Below are 12345 nucleotides of genomic sequence, written 5' to 3'. Positions count from 1 at the left end.
CTGTTGTCCTCAAAGTGTGGTCCATATACCAGTGCCTGTCCTTGAACTATTTGTTAAGTGTATGTGGCAAGTACAGAAACAACGGCTTAGAAACTTCAAAAGCAATTTGACAGAGTAATTTTCTGTCTGTTGAAAGTTGGGACTTGCATTTTGTATGTCTTTATTTTATTCTAGAAATTCATTTTTATCCTATTTTACAAAACTATAGATCTGGTAGGGGTTGTGGGGGACAATTCTGTTTTTTTTTTCCAGAAATTATTTGAGAAGCACTGCTTTAGATTCATGTTTGTAGTTAACTCATGGTAAGAGCATCTTCCTTTCAGTGATAAATACACCACTACCTGCCCTCCTGTCCTGGCAGGCTTTACCTGAGAGCCATCCACATGCCTCAGGCCAGAAAAGGAACAGAGTCTTTGGAGAAGGAGAGGATGAAGATAATGGAAGAAAAAGAAAAGAATGTTATTTACTATCTATTTATGATTTACATTCTACCTTATTTTCTTAAAGAATTGGAAAGACAGCAAATGGGATATGTTTGGGAATAAACTACCTCCTGGGCAGGAAAAGGGATTTAGAGCCAGGAAGTAAGGTATCTCTTCCTTAAGTTCAAAGAGAGGTATAAGAGGGTAAATGAGGAGACAGCTGAGAAAAGAGGAAGCAAGCATAACCGTTTGTATTTGTTTGCTAGGGTTGCCATGGCAATTACCACAGACATGGTGGCTTAAACAACAGGAATTTATGTTCTCATGGTTCTGGAGGCTGGAAGTCTAAGATTAAGGTGGCGGCAGGGTTGGTTTCTGGTGAGACCTCTCTCCTCGGCTTGCAGGTGGCCACCTTCTTGCTGCACCCTCACGCGGCCTTTCCTCTGTGTCCTCGCATCCTTGGTGTCCCTTCCTCTTCTTAGAAGGGCACCAGTCGTATCCTTAGGGCCCCACCCTTCTGACCTCACCTTCACTACTTCCTTAAAAGCCCTACCTCTGAATACAGTCACCTTGGGGATTAAGCTTCATCATCTGTATTTTGGGGGAAAGCAATTCAGTCCATGACAGGACCGGGCCTTGACCGCTACTCAGAGAGCCGTCCTCAGTGTGGGCTACTAGGCAGCAAGGGGACGCATGACAAGATTGTGTAGAGAGGAAGTAGGACACATTCCCAGCCTGCAGTCGTACCATATGCATTTCTTCACCATTCATTCTTGGTCGTCTGGTAATTCACTTCATGATAATTAAATGTAGTGTGTGAATCTTGATTAGATCCTGGCTATTAAAGGGACAACTGGGGAGATCTAAACGTGGGTAGATAAGATTATTATACCAGTGTTACACTTCTTGGGTGGGCTCAGTAGTTGTGGCTCATGAGCTCTAGAGCACAGGCTCAGTAGTTGTGGTGCACAGGCTTAGTTGCTCTGCAGCATGTGGGGTCTTCCCGGACCAGGGCTGGAACCCATGTCCCCTGCATTGGCAGGCGGATTCTTAACCACTGTGCCACCAGGGAAGCCCCCAGACTCTGTCTTTTTAATCTCTGTATCTGCATGGCCTGGCATATAACATTTGCAAACAAACATTTATTAAATGGAAATCTATGTGAGAAACTTGCATCAAAGAAGAAGTTCATGCACTGAGTCATTCAAATGTTACAGTTAATACTGAAGTTGAACATTGGTGGTGAGATCCACAATCAAATACTAGTTTTTCTCAGTGTCAAGTGACCAGAAATTTGTTGCCATAGAAAGGAAAAAGTAAGTTTTAAAATGATCTACTGGAATTTGCTATAATGGTTGTAAATTCTCTAATAACATTACAGTAGAACCATTACTAACAATATATTGTTCTGTTTTTCTAAGTTCTCAATATATTTTTACTTATATGAGAAACCCCTAACTATTTTTCAACACTCTGGATGTCACTTAAGCTTTCTAATTTGCATTCAGTTGAACTGCAGATAGCTGGAGATTTAAAGAGGAAATAATCTTTCATCATTTATATAACAAGTGCTGCAGGTTCTACAATCTTTATGAGATTCATGTGAACCACTGATTTGTGACAACATCAGTTGACATTTTATAGATCATCAGAATCTTCCTCAAGGCAGAAATTTACAGTCTTGTTTCTAATAGCCAACAGTCACAGAAGTATTCATGTACCTGCTAACACTGATATTCTTGAGCCTCACTGTACAACTTCATTGAACTGTATAATCTTTGACAGTACTTCTTTCACCTATTTTCAATCATTCTTGGTTATGAAGCTATAAAATTAAGAAAACATGAGTATTAGAATCTTCTTTTAACATCTTCATTGACTATGTTTTTTCAACAGAGAAATGAAATGATTCAGCTAATATGGAGACTTACTTAAACCCTCCATTTCTTTTTATTCTCAGTCTGCTTCTTTCCAAGGAAAAGAGATACTTTGTTCTTCAGTATGGAGGAAAAAGAATCTTTACTCCTCTGGAATTCCATGTTAGGAACTAGAATCCTATTGAGAGTATAGTCTATAGCATTTCCTTTTTAAAAAAAAATATGGAGGAGGGGCTTCCCTGGAGGTCCAGTTTGTTTGGACACGGCAGTTTCACTGCCAAGCTCATGGTTTCAATCCCTGGTTGGGGAACTAAGAAGCCACAAGCTGCGCAGTGTGGCCAAAAACAAACAAACAAACAAGCAAAATAAACAGAAAGGTTTTTATGGGTTTTTTGGTTTTTTTGTTTTTAATATGGGGGAAAGTTAGACAGGAATCCCCAGTATCCAAAGGTCAGGAGATACAATGATGTGGTAATGTGCAATAATAGTTCAGCACCACGGACAGTGGAACAGCACTCCACTGCCCCCTCTCTGATTTTTAAAAATATTCTGCCTACATATAATTACCCAAAATGAGTTGCACTAAATGTTCCTTTAGGATGGCAGAAGAAAAATATTAGAACTTCCATTTATAATTATTTTTATCTAAAAAAGTTTAAAGTTAAGCTTAATTAAGTATATGTAGAGATAGGAACATACATGTATAAGTTATAAATCTATAAATAAATGAATAAATACACACACACACACACACATACACAGGGTGCATGCTCAAAATACTTTTACTGATATGTACACAACCAAATGAGTTTTGAGATTGCTACTAGAGATGATGGGGCACCACTGAAAATTTTGGCCAGGGAAATGACATGATGAAAGGAGAATTTGGGGAAAAACAATCTAAAAGCAGTATAGGGGTTAGACTGGAAAGAGTAGATGTTGAAGTTAGAAAGACTAGTTAGGAGGCTATTGCAAGAATCTAAATATCAGCTAGGGTGGTGACATGGGGGCAGCAGAAAACCATACAGATGTTGTAAAAGAAGAATCTTAAATATTAGGAATGAACAAATGTCAAAGAATAAGTGGAAATTTTGAGCTAGGCTGGCTGGGAAGAAACAAGGGGAATCAGTTATGAGACGTGAACCACACTGTAATTGCCACTGACAAAAAGGCCCACATAAATAATGTAGAATCTACAGTATTATCTTCTTGAACAGGAGAGTTAAGATCCTGAAAAAGTCCATAGTAGGAGATACACAGTTGAATAACTTAAGACCTTATAGGAAAAAAACAGAATTGTGGGGCAAGGGTTGTACCCAAACTTGTGAAAGCTGTATGAATTTTTATGTTCAGAAAAATAAAATAATAAATACTGAGACCCTCTGAGTAGTTTTGTATCCACAAAATAAGTAATAAATATTAGATAAGAAACAGCAATCAATTAAGGAAATAGCAATAAAATGTACATATATATGTAACTGGTAGTAATAATTACTATAAATTATTTTCATTTGCCAGCTATAACATACTAGGAACTTTTCAGGTACTTCCTCTCCCGTTTTCAAGTCGTGCCTTGAAATTTGTTTTTATTTTTTGTTGGACAAATGCATAATAAAAAATTTCTTTGTTGCTGTTGAGTCTTATCCTCCAAATTTCTTTCTGATTTTTGACTCGGATATGTTGCTTTCTGTTTCTTGGACCCCACTGTGACTCCAAAGATACAAAGTAATTGGGATGTTTAAGGTATAAAATTTTGGGGTAACCTTCAAATCGCCTTAACCTCAGCTCTGCCCCGGATAAAGTAGGGCTAAACTACATGACGACAGTGCTCCTGAAACTGCTCCCACAGAACCTCTGTTAGCCTTTGTGCAACTAGAAAAAGTCCTCCCTTTGTGTAGGCGCAGCCCTGAAAATCACTGCGTGCATTTCAGTCTCCATTCTCACCATTGGCCAGACACCAATGTACAGTGCACAATTTCTGTTGTTTTAAGCCACTCGGTTTGTGATATTCTGTTACAACAGCCCTAGAAAACGAATTCATGCACCATCACCTCTCTCTCACCTCACAGCTACGGCCAGTTCACCAGAAGAAAATATGGGCTGGTTCAAAGACGAGTCAACAGGCTATGTTGAAGTGAGCTGAAGCAGACAGCTGCTGCCCTGTAGATCCACTCAGAGATGCCCTTGAAAGGCAGCGATTACACTGGGCAAAGCAATGGGCCCTGTGCCTAGTGACCCCTCGGTATCGAGAGAGAAGTGGTCCAAGGTAAGTATATATGCGGACTCTTGGGCAGTGATTAGTTTTGGCACATTTCTTATGGGCATCAGAGGGGTAGGTTTGGAAGGGGACGAGGAGGTCTAGGGAAGAAACATATGGATGAACCTACGGAAGTGGACACGGAAGTGGAGGATCTTTCCACTGCGCGGTAAGGCCTGTCAGAGAGCTTCGGCCACAAACAGGGCATTAAACAGCCAGGCAGACGGTACGGCTCATCCAGCTGATGTTAGCCAGCCTCTATCCTTGCCACCCCAGTGCTTCCCATCCCTGCAGCAGTTTCATTTTCTTGCTGTGGGTGGGTGGTGCTGCCTGTGCATCTGAAGCACCAGCCTGGATGGGCACGTTCCCTGGAGCTGGGTCTCTGCACCCCCACAGGGACTTGTTCGTAGGAATGAAGGAATTTAATTGGCAGAAAAGACCCACCCTCCTGCCCAAACAAAAATTACAAACCATCGGATAAGTGTTCCCAAAGGATCCCCAGGCCCCAGCCCCCGGCAGGACCCCTCTGGCTTCCTGGCCCCCATGATGAAGAGCCCAGGGGTGGAGGGGAAGGGCTGGCGCTGGGCGCCCGGGGCCCCCTTATCCCGGTGGAGGACAGCTCCGTCCTCCTCTCCCTCCTCGCAGGGATGAAGGAAGACAGTGGGGGACAGGGCATTGCTGGGGTTTGGGGTCCCCAGAGCCAAGAGTGGGGCACGCAGGGGTCAGTCTTGGGTCAGCTGTGCCCTCAGGAACTTATAGCAGGCAGCACCGTGCACCCTATTGGCCAGTTTTAGAGCAATATAACAGTTTAATATACTAACTTTAAAAAATAAAAAAGGATACCGACTATTCAGTTTCTCTGGAAACAGCAAAGTCTGCTTTCGCTCTTTCCCTAACAGGACCAGCCAAGGGAGACACATGAGGCAGAAGGGAGCAACACTGAGAGAGGCCAGGAGCGGGCGGGGGTCGCCCAGTCAGAGGGAGCCCAGGCCCCCCGATACCCATGGAGGCCGTGGGAGCGCCAGGTTGGTGTTCTGTGTCCTGAGTGTCCCGCAAGCGCGGTGTCTCATGGCCCGAGGGCATCACAGGAGCCAGCACACACTACCGCTTTGCTTTGAGCTGTTAATGATCTCTTCAATAATTTAGACCACTTCTTTCTATACCACAAACGGCTGATGTTTTAAACTTTAAAGTTTATGTTTGAGATAAGGGCCAGTTTTCTGGAGGCATCCCGGATGTTTTGCAGAATGGCAGGTACTTACTAATTACCGCGTGTTTGGAGCACGGTGGGGTGATGCTTTTCTAACTGCAAGCACCCCCTTGAGGGCCAGCCCCGTCCCTGTGCCTCGTGGGGGCCAAGGAGCTGGGCCTGCTCACGGCTCGGGGAGAGCACCGGGCACCCTCCAGCCCTGGACTCGCCGTGGTGCCACCAAGCAGTTGCCAGTCCAGAGGGGAGTCCGGCGAGGTGCGCCCAGCAGCCAGGCAAGGGGCACAGCACAGGCAAAGGCACTGAGGCACGAGGGGTGCGGTTCCCTGGAAAGTGGGAGAACATTCATTTAGCTGGATTTCAGGATGTGCCCAGCGTATCCTGGCCCGGAGGGGCCAGAGAGCGCAGAGGGTGGCATCTGAAGTGGTTTGGGGCCCTGTATCCTGAGCTTGGAGCTTGGCTTTGGCTGCAGCAAGGTGAACGGGGAGAGCATGGGCTTTGGAGTTAGACGGACAGGAAGTTCAGCGCTATAGCTCCTGTAGCACTAGCCATGCGTCTTGGGCCAGTTCCTAACCTGTTCCAGGGGATCTCAGGAAGCCCAGGGACCACGTGTTCCAGACTCCTGCCTACGGGGGCTGTCCTGGGCCTGCACCCCTGGGAGAGGTCCCTGGGGATGTGCGTTCAGCCGCCTTGCTCCACCCAGGCTGGTGCCCGGGGCTCGTAGACTGCGGTTCTGATCTTGTGCTGCCCTTGGGCAGGGGAGGCTGGTACCCCCGGTTCTCCGGACAGCCCTGTCCTCAGGAAGCGTGGCTCTGGCTGCCTGGGCCACACTGTGGCCGTGACTGCACGCAGGGGCCGTACTCCTGTGAGGCGCTGAGCCTAGGCAGGCGCTGTTCCAAGCTCTTGACATCTGCTACTTCACTGAGCTAGCTTCACGATGACCTCATGGAGCCACAGTCCTCAATTTATAAAAAAGGAAACTGGGCCACAGAGCGGTGAATAAGTCCTCTGAGTCCAGGCAGCTAGTAAATGGCGTGGGAAGACCCAGGCGGTCTGGCTCCGGAGCCTGTACCTCAACCCCCTTACACTCTGCTCTGCACAGCCTCCAGCTGTGCTCCAGCTCAGGCTCACCTCCTCCAGGAAGCCTGCCTGGACCCCCCCCAGGTGGGACTGGGGTCTCTGGTCTGTGTTCACAGCAGTCGCCTCTTGACTAAACAGGAAACCCTGGAGGATGGGAATCTTTCTTTTCTGGGAACTTCCACAGTGCCCCTCACAGGTAGGGTGGCCCGACCCCCACTCTTAACTTCAATCCAAGCAGCTGGGCCTTTGTCAGCTTTGGTTTCATGTGAGATTTAATTGGCAAAAAGACCCTGTCCCCCTCCCCCCACAAAAGAACTAGTTGTAAACTGTGGGATGGGGGTTCTCAGAGGATCCTCAGGCTCCAGCCGCCCAGCCCCCGTGGGGAGGAGGCCAGGCTTAGAGGTGGGGGGCAGCACGGCGGGCCCGGGCCTCCTTATCCTGCTGGAGGACAGCTCGGTCCTCCCGGCTCCCTCTCGACAGTGTCTGCGCAGCTGGCAGAGTCCTCCGTGGCTGTCTCAGTGGTGACGGCAGAGGGCCCACAGCCAGGGACGTCCTGGGAGGCCGGAGGCTTCCTGCCTGGGGTTTAGGTGTCTCTGTAGCCCCGCACACGGTGAGACACAGAGGGGTCTGCCCAGGCGTGGACCCCGCTGTAGCAGTGGAAAAGCGCCCTGGCTCTCAGGCAGCTCACGGGCTGGGGAGGCTGGGAAGGAGAGACTCAGGAACACAGGTTTGGGTCCAATTTAAAAATGGAGAAAACTGAGGTGCCGAGACACCAAGTGGTTTGCCTCATTTGGGTCAGGCAGAACTGCACGTGCATGTGTGATTGTGTGTGTGTGTGTGTGTGATGGTGGTGATGGTGTGTGTGTGTGTGTGTGTGTGATGGTGGTGATGGGGTGTGTGTGTGTGATGGTGGTGGTGATGGTGTGTGTGTGTGATGGTGGTGGTGATGGTGTGTGTGTGTGATGGTGGTGGTGATGGTGTGTGTGTGTGATGGTGGTGGTGATGGGGTATGTGTGTGTGATGGTGGTGATGGGGTGTGTGTGTGTGTGTGTGTGATGGTGGTGATGGGGTGTGTGTGTGTGATGGTGGTGGTGATGGTGTGTGTGTGTGATGGTGGTGGTGATGGTGTGTGTGTGTGATGGTGGTGGTGATGGGGTATGTGTGTGTGATGGTGGTGATGGGGTGTGTGTGTGTGTGTGTGTGATGGTGGTGATGGGGTGTGTGTGTGTGATGATGGTGGTGATGGTATGTGTGTGTGATGGTTGTGGTGGGGTGTGTGTGTGATGGTGGTGATGGGGTGTGTGTGTGATGGTGGTGATGGGGTGTGTGTGTGATGGTGCTGGTGAGGGGGTGTGTGTGTGTGATGATGGTGGTGGTGGGGTGTGTGTGTGATGGTGGTGATGGGGTGTGTGCGTGTGTGTGTATGGGTGGTGGTGATGGGGTGTGTGTGTGTGATGGTGGTGATGGGGTGTGTGTGTGTGTGATGATGGTGGTGGTGGGGTGTGTGTGTGATGGTGGTGATGGGGTGTGTGTGTGTGTGATGGTGGTGGTGATGGGGTATGTGTGTGTGATGGTGATGATGGGGCGTGTGTGTGTGTGTGATGGTGGTGGTGATGGGGTGTGTATGTGATGGTGGTGGTGATGGGGTATGTGTGTGTGATGGGGTGTGTGTGTGTGTGTGATGGTGGGGTGTGTGTGTGATGGTGGTGATGGGGTGTAAGTGTGATGGTGGTGACGGGGTGTGTGTGTGTGTGTTGAGGTATGGGCTGTGCCTGTTCGTGGCTGGGATAGGGGGTCCTTCACACACCCGGCCAGCGCTCCTGGTGGGCAGAGGCCACAGGCGTGTCCGGCCAGGCTGAGGGCCGAGCCTGGGGCAGTGGTTCAGGGCAGGACACCCCAGGGCTGGGCCCCACCCGTGCTGCCTGCAGATCCCAGTCCTTAGTAATAGCGCCGCAGTCTCGCTCTGATCTCAGAGGCCGTGAGGGCTGGTGGTGGCCCTGCCGTGCCTGAGGGGCCCACGAGGGAGAGGTGGGGACTCCAGCCACACAGCGTGGGGACCCTCACTCTGCTCAGCTCCGGTAGCAGTGACAGCTCCTTTCTGAGTCGGGATGGGGAGCTTGCTGGGGACGCTCCTGACCTTGCCCAGGCCAAGCCTGGCACCTGGATGCGTGCAGCCTGCAACAGACCGGGGGTTCTGTCAGGCTAAGACTGTCACGACTGTTGCTTTCTCTCCGAGTAAACTAGAGCTGGGCAGAAGCTGCCAGAATCTTTTTTCTTTTTTTTCTTGGCATCATGAGATTAGGCAGCAGCACAAGCAAAGAGGGATCTCTATGGCAGAGACGAAAATGCTGTCATCCTGTCACGCCTTGGGCTCTGGATTGGATGGCCTTGCAGAGAGCCATTATTTCGGGAGTGTTAATTGCCAGGGGCTTGAGCACGGCCATGTCCTGACACCTCGGACCCGGCAGGACGAAGAGCTCCGGGGGGGGCACATCCTGTAGGTTCCGGGCGTCACTGGCCTTTGAGGCCACCAGCAGGAAGGGAGCCGGTGGTGAACCCTCGGGCTCGGGCCCCCAGCCCTGAGCTCGCTGCCTATGCCCCTCCCTCAGCCGCTCCCTTTCTGCAGCTGGGCCGCGTCCAGGACGCTGGCTGCAGGCAGCATTCTGAAGGTGTGTATTCCGTATTATTCTATATTGGTCTGTATGTGATTACAAATATTCACACTCACTAATTTCCACCATCTCAGGGTGAGCAGTGAGAGCTGGGTGGGAAGGGGCTTCATTCTCAGCTCTTTCCTGCAGGTAACAGTGTGGGCCCTCAGCAAAGACGGCAGCTCCCTCTCCCCTGGGAGTTTCCAGGGAGAAGCCCCCTCCCTTTGGAGGGGCCTCCTAACGCAGCCTCGGGCAGCGAGATGCTGAAAGATGTCTGGGAAATAACATCACCACGGGCTCTTTTTTCTTTTGTCTGTCTGTCTCTGTCACACACACACACACACACACACACACACACACACACACACACGCCCCTTGTGGGCAGCGGAGGCTGGGAAGGAGCGGCTCAGGAGCAGAAGTTTGGGCCCACTTTAAAGGTGGAAAAACTGGGCTTCCCTGGTGGTGCAGTGGTTGAGAGCCCGCCTGCCGATGCAGGGGACACGGGTTCGTGCCCCAGTCCGGGAGGATCCCACATGCCGCGGAGCGGCTGGGCCCGCGAGCCATGGCCACTGAGCCTGCGCGTCCGGAGCCTGTGCTCCGCAACGGGAGAGGCCACAGCAGTGAGAGGCCCGCGTACCGCAAACAAACAAAGAAACAAAAAAAGGTGGAAAAACTGAGGTGCAGACATAGCAGGTGGCCAGGCGAGGTGGGACTAACGGGTATTTGTCCACTGCTCCGGGGCTTCGCCCAGCTCCGCCACTCCCCAGGGCCTCTCTGAGTCTGAGGAACTAGAGCACTAATCGGGGAGGCCGCAGAAGGAGCCCCGAGGGGCGGCAGGGCTAGGCCTGCTTCCCTGTGACGTACAAGAGCGAGGCGAGCCTGCCGCCCTCTCCTAGCAAGAGGCAGAGGAATGGGGAGGGGCGCTTCCCCAAAGTCCAGAGCCCCGGCCCTGCTGCCTGTTCCCTCCCTGGGGCAGTGGCGGTTTGGAGCTTGGGAGCAGGTGTATGAAACAGACCCTCCTCATCTGGACGGACGGCTGCCAGTCTGCGGAGGAGGCCAGAGCTTGTGTTTCAGGACCGGTATCCGATGCAGCCACCAAATGCCTCCATGGGTGTCGGAGCAGGAAGGGGGTGCCCGACGGAGGCCCGGAGGGACGAAGCATCGTGGCTGGAGGCCACGTCACTGCGGGCAGCACCAGGCAGACCCGAGGGGCCTGAGGTGTGGTGTAGTATTCCTGCCTCCTGGCTCTGTGTGTGTGTGTGTGTGAGAGAGAGAGAGATCTCACGCCTGACCTCTCTGTCCCCCCGTCACTCCAGTGGGGCAGGAGGGTAGCTTACCCTTCCTGGAAAGTTGGGGAGAACTGGGCCTCACTGCCCCCCAGGCGAGGGCTGCCCCAGGCCAGTACTCACAGCAAAGTGCGGGACGTGTCTCTACCTAATTTTGGTATCCGTTTTGCTTTTCACTTTTATCTAAGGTGATGCTTGGACTTTCACACGCCAACTCTGATCTTCTTCCTCATTTCCGTGAAAACCTGGGTGGGGAAAAGAGGGGGCTGCTATGTCTGGGGGCCCCAGAGGCCTCCAGGGGCACCAGTGCAGGCTGCCATATAAAAGGAGAGTCCGTTGGCTCCTTTGGGTGACAACATGGGCCAAGAAGGTTGAACCCTGGATTCTTTCCCCCGTGGCCACTGTGGGCTGGCAGACGGGGGAGATGGACATCCCCACAGCCCGGGAGGTCAGGTGGAGGGCAGGCGGGCCCTGCTTAGGCCTCAGCTGCCCCGGAGGGGCTTCAGGGAGTTCACCCCTCCCAGCTGTCACTCCAGCACTTACCGTGAGAGCCTAGTGCCCTCGGAAATAAAAACGCCACTCTGAATTTAAATGACCCGTCCTTCTGGGAGATTCTTCGGAGCGACAGGACTGTTCAAACATGAAAAGTAAAAGGGAAACAATGTGATAGTTCAGAAACCACTGTTTTTGGGGGGCTGCAAAACTCAAAACAGCACGCAGGCAATTCCTGGGAGGAAGGGCCTTATTTTGATCTGCGAAGCGAGAGGAACGTTGTTTGACAAAGTTTCTGCTTGACGGGAAGCGAAATCTTACGGGAGCAATTTTTGCAAGGACCAGGCCTCAGTGAGGCGGTGCATGAAGCGGAAGGAATCGTTTTATGTGTGAAACTACGTGCGCAGAGCAAAGATGGGAAGATAGAGGCTAATTGGAACTGGCCTGACCAGGGAGAGGGCTAGAGGGTGGCGGAGGCCGGCCCCGGCGCCGCTGCTTTGGCATCGATCACGTCTTCACCAACGATGCCCATCACCAGGGGGCGCTAGAACCCTTCCCGAAAGCTCCTCGGAAGGCGCAATCTCCCGGAGGGTAGTCGGGGAAGAGCCCCGGGGCCCCAAGTCCTCCCTAATCGGATGCTTCCTTGGGATTTCAGGAGGAGGCAGTGTCCTGAAGGACCTGCCCAGCTCTCCCACCAGATGTTGGGACGGCTTTTCATTCCTGCAGTACCAGAGCCCTGGAGATTGAAGGGAAGGCAAGAGGGCAGCCCGGCACCGGGGGGCGAACGTAGGGCAGGAGGCTCTTCCCTCTGCTACTGCCCACGTGCTGCGTCCCTCCGAGCCGGGCCAGCCCTGACCGCTCCTCCCATTCTGCGTCATCTCTGCATCTGCTCTCTGCTCTGCAGTGGCACCTGTCAATGTTTGAGCCAGGAGCATAAACCCCAGGCCTGCTCTTTCTTTTCTTTTTTTTTTTTTTTGGCTACAGGGTCCAACCTAGAAATCATGTCATAGCTGAAGTGAGACTTTAAAATCTGCTTGTTTATAACCTTTTGTAAGTAAGGTGAAGACAAAGAA

Source organism: Hyperoodon ampullatus (assembly GCF_949752795.1).
Source record: "Hyperoodon ampullatus genome assembly, chromosome: 20".
Classification (NCBI taxonomy): domain Eukaryota; kingdom Metazoa; phylum Chordata; class Mammalia; order Artiodactyla; family Ziphiidae; genus Hyperoodon; species Hyperoodon ampullatus.
Note: the sequence above shows the minus strand (reverse complement) of the source record.